We start from the raw sequence: 10,288 nt of genomic DNA, 5'->3' as shown, positions 1-10,288 counted from the left end.
GAAAACACACAATCTTCCATCAGGATAACGCGAGACCACATGTTTCTTTGATGACCAGGCGAAAACTGTTACAGCTTGGCTGGGAAGTTCTGATTCATCCACTGTATTCACCAGACATGCACCTTCGGCTTTCCATTTATTTCATTCTTTACAAAAGTCTCTTAATGGAAAAAAAGTTCAGTTCCCTGGAAGACTGTAAAAGACACCTGGAAGAGTTCCTTGCTCAAAACGATAAAAAGTTTTGGGAAGATGGAATTATGAAGTTGCCTGAAAAATGGCAGAAGGTAGTGGAACAAAAGGGTGAATACGTTGTTCAATAAAGTTCTTGCTGAAAAAGAAAAATGTGTCTTTTATTTTTACTAAAAAAACTCAAGGCACTTTTTGGCCCACCCAATAGTATTCATTTAGGATATCAGGAAATGTAGTATGCTCAGGACCGGCTATAAGATTTGTGGGACCCAGTGCAAGATAAAAATGCAGAACCACTTGTTTAAGAATTATTAAGAATTTCAAGACAGTGACAGCAGAACATTAAACCAAGTGTGGGCCCCTTCTAGGAGCCAGGCCCTGTGCTACTGCCCAGGTGACACACCCAGGAAAGGCAGTCCTGAGTAGAGTAGTTAAGAGCATGGGCATTGAAATCAAGAGTTTGAATTCCAGCCCTTCTGCTTTATAATTGTGTGACTCTTGGGAAAGCTACTTAATATCTCTAAACCTCAACTTCAATTTCTCTAAAATGGGTATGATTAATTTACCTGCTACTTGGGATTTCTGTGAGCGTTAAATGAAGTAAATACAGCGCCTGGCTCATAATAGGCACTTGAAAAGTTGTAGATATAATGATTACCTTTTTAGGGAGATTTAGAAGAGAAAAGAACCACTGAGCTGGTAACTCAGATTGATTATTCAGCTGATGATCATAAACTCCTTAAAGTAGGAATAGTATCTCATACTCTCTGCAGTCCCAGCGTCTGTTTTACCAAGCATGGACCCACATGTACATGAGTTTGAAAAATGTGGCCTGCAAGCTACAATAAGAATGGCTAAGAAGACGAGTTGCAGAAATGGTATGTTTTCAACATTCTAGAAGGTAGAATCAAAGCTACAATTTTAGGAAAATCCATTTAAGATCAACATGTCATTGGCTGTTGCAATACTAGGCATTTATCGGCACCTTAGATATAGTTGCCATGAACTGCTTTCTATGAATAACTCAGTTGATGAAAGTGAATATTAAATGGGAACTTTCCCTAGCAATATTCTTTCTTAGTGGCTCAAAAAACAGAAGCAAAAACTAAAACTATTCCTGGATGAAGTCTTAATACTGGCAAAATGTTTTATAAGACACTTTAGAACTTCAAGCAGGTTTTTTCTGCTTCCTTTCTTCAGCTGAGCCTGGCCCAGTGAAGGTGTCAGTCATGGACTGGCCTTCTTCAAAAACCATCAGCTGTTTCCACATGGACCCTCTTCTACTAAGCTCTTAACCAAAGTCTACTGTTGGCCCAAGACATCTTCACTCATTTGACAAAAAGCACGTGCACCAGTCCAGGCAGTGGAGTCCACAGAACCCAGGAACACCGTACCAGGCTTTTAATCACTGCTGAATAGTGCCTGAAAGAGCTGATGCAAGTTCCAGGGGTACCTCTGTTGCATCTTCTAAAAACATGGTCTTGCATGAGCAGATAAATAGGAAATATTAAGAAAAATAGTGCAAAGTGGGGTCTTTCCACAAACACATCAACACCATAAAATAAATATGACAGGTATTAGTGGGAATAGACTCCCCCCACCCGCCCGACTTAACTACAGGCAGTGCTGTTTTCTTAGCAGTAGTCTATTTCTGAAGAACTTCTTTATTTATTCCCCAATCCAAAATTAGTTCCTTAATTTGAAACAGCCATAAACAAACATTGCTAAAGAAATCCCGTGGGCTCTCTTCTCCCACACCCTCTCCCCTCACACAGATATTTTTTGCTGCTTTGTTTGTTCTCAGTTCTTTTTGCCTTTGTGCTCAACACAAGGACCTGCAGTGGCTTGGCTTTCTGAAATCCCTTCATTCATCCCCTGAACGATGTTTAAATTCCATTTTGACAAGAGAGAATTAAATTCACATTAGTTTCAATCAATTATGTATTAAATACAAACTTCAATAACATCTAAGTATGGGTTTGAGTACTGTAGTGGTATCTAAGGTCACATGCAGCTCTTTAATTCTTCTGTTGGCCTGTTCTAGCTACCATTGGACAGTGAGTATAAATGGAGCTGCTGATCTCAGCAGCGGCTCTAGCAGACTTGGAGAGAGATCCCCCCACATCTACCTCTTCCTGACTTGCAATCTTTGCTACCCTTTCTTCCCTTCCTACCTTTTTCCTTTGCCTCCCTTCCCCTCCCCATATCAACAAATAATTTCATAGCCATGTGGCTTTTTTCTTCAGTTTCATTCTCAAAACCATCTTCATAAAAAGGAATGTGCTGACCATTTCCCTGTTTGCTCTGGCCTTTCCCCTGCTCTGCTTTCTATCATGGGGGACTGCATTTTCCAGCTTCATTGCCCTCTGGCTTCCACACAAGCTGAGTCAATGGGAGGCACAGGCAGAAGACGGGAGAGTGGGAGGAGGGGAGAAGCCAGGGAGTTTCTCCCCCTCTCTTTTCTGTTTTGAGTGGTTTCTCTGGCAGCAGCTGCTTCTATTCCATGATTTCAGTTGCTGTCAGATAGTCCCTTCCTTCCTGGTCTCAGCCTCTGCCAGGAATCCTCCCTCTGTGCTCCTGACTTCTCTCTGATGATCCTAACTTCTAGGCTCTGATAACACTGACTTCTCCCTGAGGCTCTCCAGCCCTGGGGAGGGGGGAAGCATGGAGGTTAATGGCTTCTGACTATTGTTAATGTTTGGGTTACCCTCACCATCCTACTTCACTCCTTGGTTCTGGTTCTTCCAGTGCTTCCATCACATGTATAATGAGTTCCTGTATTAAATTCCCTCTGTTTCGAACACCTACAGTGGTTTCTGTTTTCTCATTTGGGCCCTGATTGAAGTAGGGGGCTCCTGATGCCAACAACGACAAACAGAAGCTCCCAGGTCGTGAACACGTGGAGGTGTTAGGAGAGCGGCAGGCTCAGGGAGGGCAAGGAAGCTCCTCGCCCTTTCCACATACCTGGCCCTGTGCATCTCTTCCATCTGGCTGCTCCTGAGTTATATCCTTTTATAACAAATTGCTAATCTAAAATCAATTAAAAAAATTATAACCTCCTCTGAACCTCTCAAAACTCAAGTCTTATATGATGTCTTCGTAAGCTGAATCTGGATTACAACAAGTCCTCAGAGAATGGCAGAGCCGTAAGATGGAATGAGCCTAGGTCCCTAATCACCACATGGAGGAAAGCAGCCTACTGAACAGGATCACCACCTTCAAACTGGCACATGCACAAGAAGGAAACCATTATTGCATTTGTGCCATTGTATATTTGGATCGTTATTTGTTACAGCAGTTCATACAACTCTAGAAGTTATAGGTAGAGAGGAGATGACACTCAAGTAATAGCTTAAATCTTAAAAGAGTAATTACATAAATAATACTACAATAAATATACAAATTTTAGTTGATTTTTGGACTGATGAGATGATCAAATTTACACATGGTAATGGAATCTTCCTTGTGTATAATTGAATCAACCCTGTAAACATGTTTAGACTAAGGCTTTAGTATGTCTGCCAATGTTGAAAGAGACACAAAATTCCCAGAGACAGAGGGTTAATCATAATTTTGATGTAGTAAAACAATAAAAATGAAAAGAGCAATTAAAAACAATTAAACAAGGACAGCAGCAATGATAAACCACCACATAGCAGCATCTCGGATCAACAGCTCCTCAGAGGGGAGTGCTGCTCTGCATGGCCTTCTTCTTCTCTCCTTTGGGGATTTTATACACACGGCAAAACCAATAGCTCTCAAAACCCAGAGTCAAGGGTAAGTCTGGGGTGCACATGAGCGGTGCACTAGGTAAACGGAGTATCTTTTCCTATCTGCACCTGTTGAGGACACCCTATTGTTTTCACTCTCCTAAATATGGGGAGGAGGATTTTCTGCTCTCACTTTACTAATATGGACTTTACACAAAAGGTCATATGAGAGTTGGGAGTGACTTTCTCATTTCCATCTGAGTAGACAGGTCCCATCCACTTTGCACCACAGCCTCAGGACTCCAGTAATGTTTTGTTTTTTTTTTTTAACATCTTTATTGGGGTATAATTGCTTTACAGTGGTGTGTTAGTTTCTGCTCTATAACAAAGTGAATCAGTTATACATATGCATATGTTCCCATATCTCTTCCCTCTTGAGTCTCCCTCCCTCACACCCTCCCTATCCCACCCCTCCAGGCGGTCACAAAGCACTGAGCTGATCTCCCTGTGCTATGTGGCTGCTTCCCACTAGCTATCTACCTTACAGTAATGTGGTTTTGATCATCACTAGGTTCAATGATCTTGAATCTCACCTGACAGCAACACCTCTTTGTTTGTGAATCTTGGAAATATTTGCTATAGAGCAGTGGTTGGCAACACTTTATGAGTCAAAGGCCTTTTGGAAGAATACTGGGACTGGTCAGAATCCTCTCTGGTGCACCTCTCAGGTGCACACGCATGCACACGCATGCATATGCGCACACACACGCGTGCACACGCACACTCTGACATACATCTTAGCAGGCTTGTTGATTCCAGATTAAGAATACCCCATCCCCTTGGCCAACCACGTGGTCCTTGGTCAAATATTATTCTTCTGTTAATATCCAGGATGCCCTGGGTTTTGCCTATGTATGTAAACATACATGTATTTTTTATTTGTAAAACTGTAGTTTTACAAATAACTTATTTTCTTTCCATTTATATCCTTTTAAAGGATGGATTTAAGTTCAAAATACAAAATCTGTCAGACATTATTTGGAGAGATTCTTCCTTCTTTTGGACTAATCCTTAGGCAGATATTTCCATGTCTTACTTGTGTGAAAAGATCTCTCTATAGTGATATTAAATGCTTCTGTACACGAAACAATCATTTTCTCCTGCTGTTTTGAGATAGCTCTTTTTCTTATTGGCACCACATGAGATAAAGTTCTGTAATTGGGACAGAGATTTATGTAGCGTTATTGTTGAATGTATATGTACGCTGCTTTCCTAAGGTGAAAGACCCATGACACAAGACTTCTGTTTGGGGATTGATCTGGGGCCTAGTGCAACATATATGCTATAAAAAGTCACAGCAGATGCTGCCTATTCAATCTCTGCTATCCCATGTGGGTTCTAGGGTGGATAATTTTGCTCATTCTTTTGGCCTTTGCTATGGCTTGTCAGGGACTGGACTCATGTTCATAACTCTGAGACGTGCTCAGCTGTGAAATAAGTACTGAAAAGATGAAATGCAATTGATTCTGAGCCATTGTGATCTTTCAATCCCATGTAAGCAAGAAATAAGTATTTTAAGTGGCCCAATAACTCTTTTTGAGTTTAAAAGTTCATACATTTAAAATATTTATGGACTGACTTGGGCAGAAAGACGAGGAAAAACTATGTACTGGCTCTGAAGTAGAGATAGAAACCATTATTGTGTATTAGTGACAAGCTCAGTGGAGTCAGCCTAGTGTATCTGTTTCTACAGAAACGAGAACCTTTTAGCATTAAGGTATGAGTTTGTGTACAGAAGTATAGGAGATGTCAGTTCCAAGATTGATTAAAAATGAAAGATTGGCTTTCTTTTAAACATCTGTAGCTGCTTTTTGTGTTTGGGTTTATTAGAAGAGGATATTACACTAAAATTCTTCAGGCTTTCTATAATCGGAAAGGGGTAATCTTTCACACTAAGTGACAAGAGTTATGCAGGACCCATGAAAGAAGATACTGGAAATGCTTGGTATTCATTCATTCATTCAACAAGCATTACTGAGTGCCTACTATATTCCAGGACCTCTGTTAAACATAGGAATAAGAAAATGAATAAGACATTATATTGTCTCAGTGTAGTAAGAGAGACTGATAAACAGGGAATTTAACCATGGTGTGATATATTCTATGACAGGGGTGCACAGTATTATCGGAGCACTGAAGAAGTGTTCTTTTCTTGTTTTGAGAGATCAGAAGACCTTCTCTGAGAAGGTGATGTTTTCCAGAATGAGAAGTTATTGGCAAGGGGAAAAAGGAAAGAGAGGCACCCCAGGCAGCAGAGACACCGTATGCAAAGGTGAAAGTAAGAATCCTGAGAGATCAGGCACTGGAATGACTTGGTGCAGAAGGCCTGGGTGGGGGGTGTGATGGGAGATGGGCTGGAGAGGGAGGACAAGTCACATGTATGCCCTGCTAACGGTGGAGTAATCTGAAGTCAAAGGCTTTAGGATAAGAAGGCAGGGGCAGTGAATATGGAGAAAAAAGCATGGATCTTTCTTTTTTTTTTTTTTTCAGTACGCGGGCCTCTCACCACTGTGGCCTCTCCCGTTGCGGAGCACAGGCTCCGGACATGCAGGCTCAGCGGCCAAGAGCATGGATCTTTGAGTCAGCTGGCATGTATAATAACAAGAGCTCCAGGACTGATAGGATTCAGAAGATGACAGAGAAAGAGGAGTCTAGAATGTTATTTGCTTTCGACTTGGGTGACTATATTGGTAATGATGGCATTCACCATAATCAAGAATAATGGACAAGGAATGGGGCTGGGATTGGGCAGAGATGATGGTTTCTTTTTTCATGTTGTGTCTGAGGTACTTGTGAGTTTCTGTTCTGAATATACTGAGTTTGAGGTAGACGTTCAGTAGACACTTGAATATAGGGGACTTGATCTTAAGAGACACAAATTTGGGAGTCATCAGTAGTTGAAGCCTTGGGTGAGGGTGAAATTAGAGAGAAGAGAGGGTTGAAAACAGAACCTAAGGTAACATCAACATTTAAGGGGGAAAGGCAGAGACAAAGGAATGCTATGTAATATTGAGAAAAGGCTGCAAGAGCATTAAGGGGAACATAAGAGAGGGTGGCAAACAGAAGCCAAAAAAGAAGAGTGGTTCAAGAAGGCAGCAAGTGTCATGGGTAAGGGGTCAAGTGATATGAGGACTTAAAACTGCCTTTAAGATGTGACGACTGAATGTTCATTGAGGATACTGGCAAGATCAGTTCTAATACAGTCACAGGAGCAAAGGGTTGGGTATAAAAGGAGGTGAGAAATCAGACACAAACCTACTGAGCTTTCTAAAACTTGATTGATGGGAGACAGAGCTTTTAAGACCCAGGTTCCTTTCTCAATAAACATAAGAATGCAACTTTATTACCTCAAAATTTTCATCAAATAGAACTCCCTTCTCCCCGAGGATCATGGCTCAATCTTTTGAATATTTCGACCCACCAAGCACCTTTTATTCTAACTTTACTTACAGTAATTTATATTATAAAAGAAATATTTTTTCCAAAAATGAATTTATAGTATAGGATAAAACATCATCCACTTCTCAAGACTTAGATATGCCCTACCACCCATTGAGGTTACCAATGTAGAATTCACCAGGACACCTCACCACAGTGATAGGGACGGGGGTTGCAGTCATTAAGTTGCAGGGTTAATTTCAAACGTGAGGAGTCATGGATGAATTACTATTGAATAGAAACCAGGTAGAACTATGGTATTGTATGCAATAGCAACTAGCCCAGGAAATAGCTAGCTGGGAATTTAAAGATTTCATATTTAAGTTCTCACATATATGCAGTGTTCCAGCCATTTTTGAGGGTTCTAACAGAGCCCACTGGCCCAGGGATCTTGGATGCATTGCCCTTGGCAGATGTCTTCACAGCCGTAATTTTCCTTTGAGGCAGGCATTATTGTCACCCACCAGGTTGTCAATGGAGAGATTTCCCCCAGCACTCCCTCTAACCGCTCATTGCCTCCCACCCTCTGCCCACTACCTGTGGGCACAAGACTTCATGAAATGGAAAGAAGGTCCTCTCCAGTTAAAGAGCACTCAATAAAGAAATCCAAGGACGCTGCATTCTAAGAAAATGCTCTCCTTAGCACAAACCCTCACTCAGCGGGGCTAGTTATCAGATCTGCTAGTTTCTGATATATTTGATGGAAAGGATCACCAAGTACTGAACTGTTCTGATGGAAAGGTATTAGAAAAAGTGTGCAAGCAATATTATTATTTTTTTCAGTAGGGCCAATTCATAAAAACATCCTCTCAAAATTTACAGACCACATATTTTGTCCAAGATGAAAATAGCTTTATTATTTTTCCTGATTATAAAAATAATGCATGTTTATTATTACAAAAACTGGAACATTGTTTGTATGAAAAAGAAGTAAATATAGCATGAAATCCCAAAGCCCACAGGAGGCCAACAGTTTAAAAAACAACTCAAGTAGTTTCTTTAGTATTTGACTTTCTTGACTAGAAAAATGTCAATGGGTGGTTTTTAGCCACTAAATTTTTGAATATTTGAAATTAAATATTTGAAATGAAGAAACAAAAGGCAGCTTTCTAATCTTTCACTCAGAATTGAAATCCTGGACCGCGTTGTAGCCCTTCGACCCCAGGTTGCGAACAACTGATCTAAAATGCTCAGGGCAGCATCTGAAGGACCAGGTGGAATGGTGAGGCCTGGGAGACAGGCATCAGGACTCTCATTGCCTGAGGGTCTGGGAGGATGTTATAAGGGAAAAGGGAGTTTTAGCCACCAGAAGAAGGAGCCAAAGACCTGAAGCTAGACTTACATACTGTAAGGTCAGAGATCATGAAGTTCACTGTCCCATCCTAGCAACAGGGCCAGTATGGGACTGAATAGACACTCAAGTAATACCTCTTTTTTTTGTTTGTTTTATAAATTTATTTATTTAATTTATTTATTTTTGGCTGCTTTGTGTTTTCATTGCTGCGCAGAGGCTCTCTCCAGTTGCGGCGAGCGGGGGCCACTCCTCGTTATGGTGCGTGTGCTTCTCACTGCGATGGCTTCTCTTGCTGCAAAGCATGGGCTCTAGGCATGCAGGCTTCAGTAGTTGTGGCTCGCGGGCTCTAGAGCGCAGGCTCAGTAGTCGTGGCACACAGGCTTAGTTGCTCCGTGGCATGTGGGATCTTCCCGGACCAGGGATCGAACCCGTGTCCCCTGCACTGGCAGGCGGACTCTCAACCACTGCACCACCAGGGAAGTCCCTCAAGTAATACCTCTTGATGTAGGACAGGTTTCAGCTACTTCACTATTTGGCCCTGGGGTAGTGGTGCAGGACCACAGGCACTGGAATGGAAGGAGTCTCTAAGGTTGAAGCTCTTTTATGGCTGCTAATCTGGAGCAATTATAGTGCCAATCAAAATCACCCAGTGGGACCAAAAGCACAGAAAAGCCCATGTGTCTGGAAATAACGAAATCCTTTTCCCCATGCCCAGGCTACATCTGGATGGGGCTAGTTGCTTTAGGCTGATAAAGATTCATAAAGAAAAATAAAAAGCTTTAGCATGCTTTCCAGTTTAAGGACTCCATGGACTTGTAGAAGCATGCAGGACTCTGCAGGATACCTCAGGGGGGGATAAGTTCTGAGGTGACTTCAGGAATTTTTGAAGAAATTTGCAGACCTAGTGCTCTAGAGAAGAAAACGTTTGAGGTCTCTGGATCAAGATTATCTAAGGTCCAGACGCAAGATTTGGGGAGAACCTGTAAAACACCCACTGGCCGAGAGGGGATTGGGGCGGGTGAGGCCTGGTAAGAGCGTCCCAGAGTCTAGGACATAAGTGTCTGCTCCCTTTTCTTAGTAATGTGAATGGATTTCAGCATGTCTAGTGGGAAAGGAGGTTATGTATCTTTTCAGTAGAAGTCTTGATTGCTTTGGCAGCTGGGTTGCTTTTCAATGCCCAGGCTCACATGGTCTGCTGCTTCCTCTGCAGGACATGGGCAGTGCTTTGGTGCTACTCTCTTTAAAGTTTTCCAGCTTTATTCAGAGTTGAAGTAGATCACCAGTGTGAACCCATCAGCGAGGACCTGCTTTTGTTTAACCTTGCTGTGGAAAGCCTTAAAATTGGTCTAAGACCCGTCTGGAAATATTGACTGAGATTATGGGCCAGTTCAATTTACCTAAAATAATTTATAAAATTCAGGAATTCCCTGGCAGTCCAGTGGTTAGGACTCTGTGCTTTCACTGCCGAGGACACGGGTTCAACCCCCGGCTGGCGAACTAAGATCCCGCAAGCTGCGTGGCCAAAAAAAAAAAAAATTCATTCATCAGTTCAACAATATTTGAGTATCTCATATGTTCCTAGGCTCTGGGGACACAA

The sequence above is a fragment of the Globicephala melas genome, chromosome 7 (genome assembly GCF_963455315.2).
Source record: "Globicephala melas chromosome 7, mGloMel1.2, whole genome shotgun sequence".
In the NCBI taxonomy this organism is placed as follows: domain Eukaryota; kingdom Metazoa; phylum Chordata; class Mammalia; order Artiodactyla; family Delphinidae; genus Globicephala; species Globicephala melas.
The sequence above is the reverse complement of the archived record's forward strand: the minus strand, read 5'-3'. Positions refer to the sequence as shown.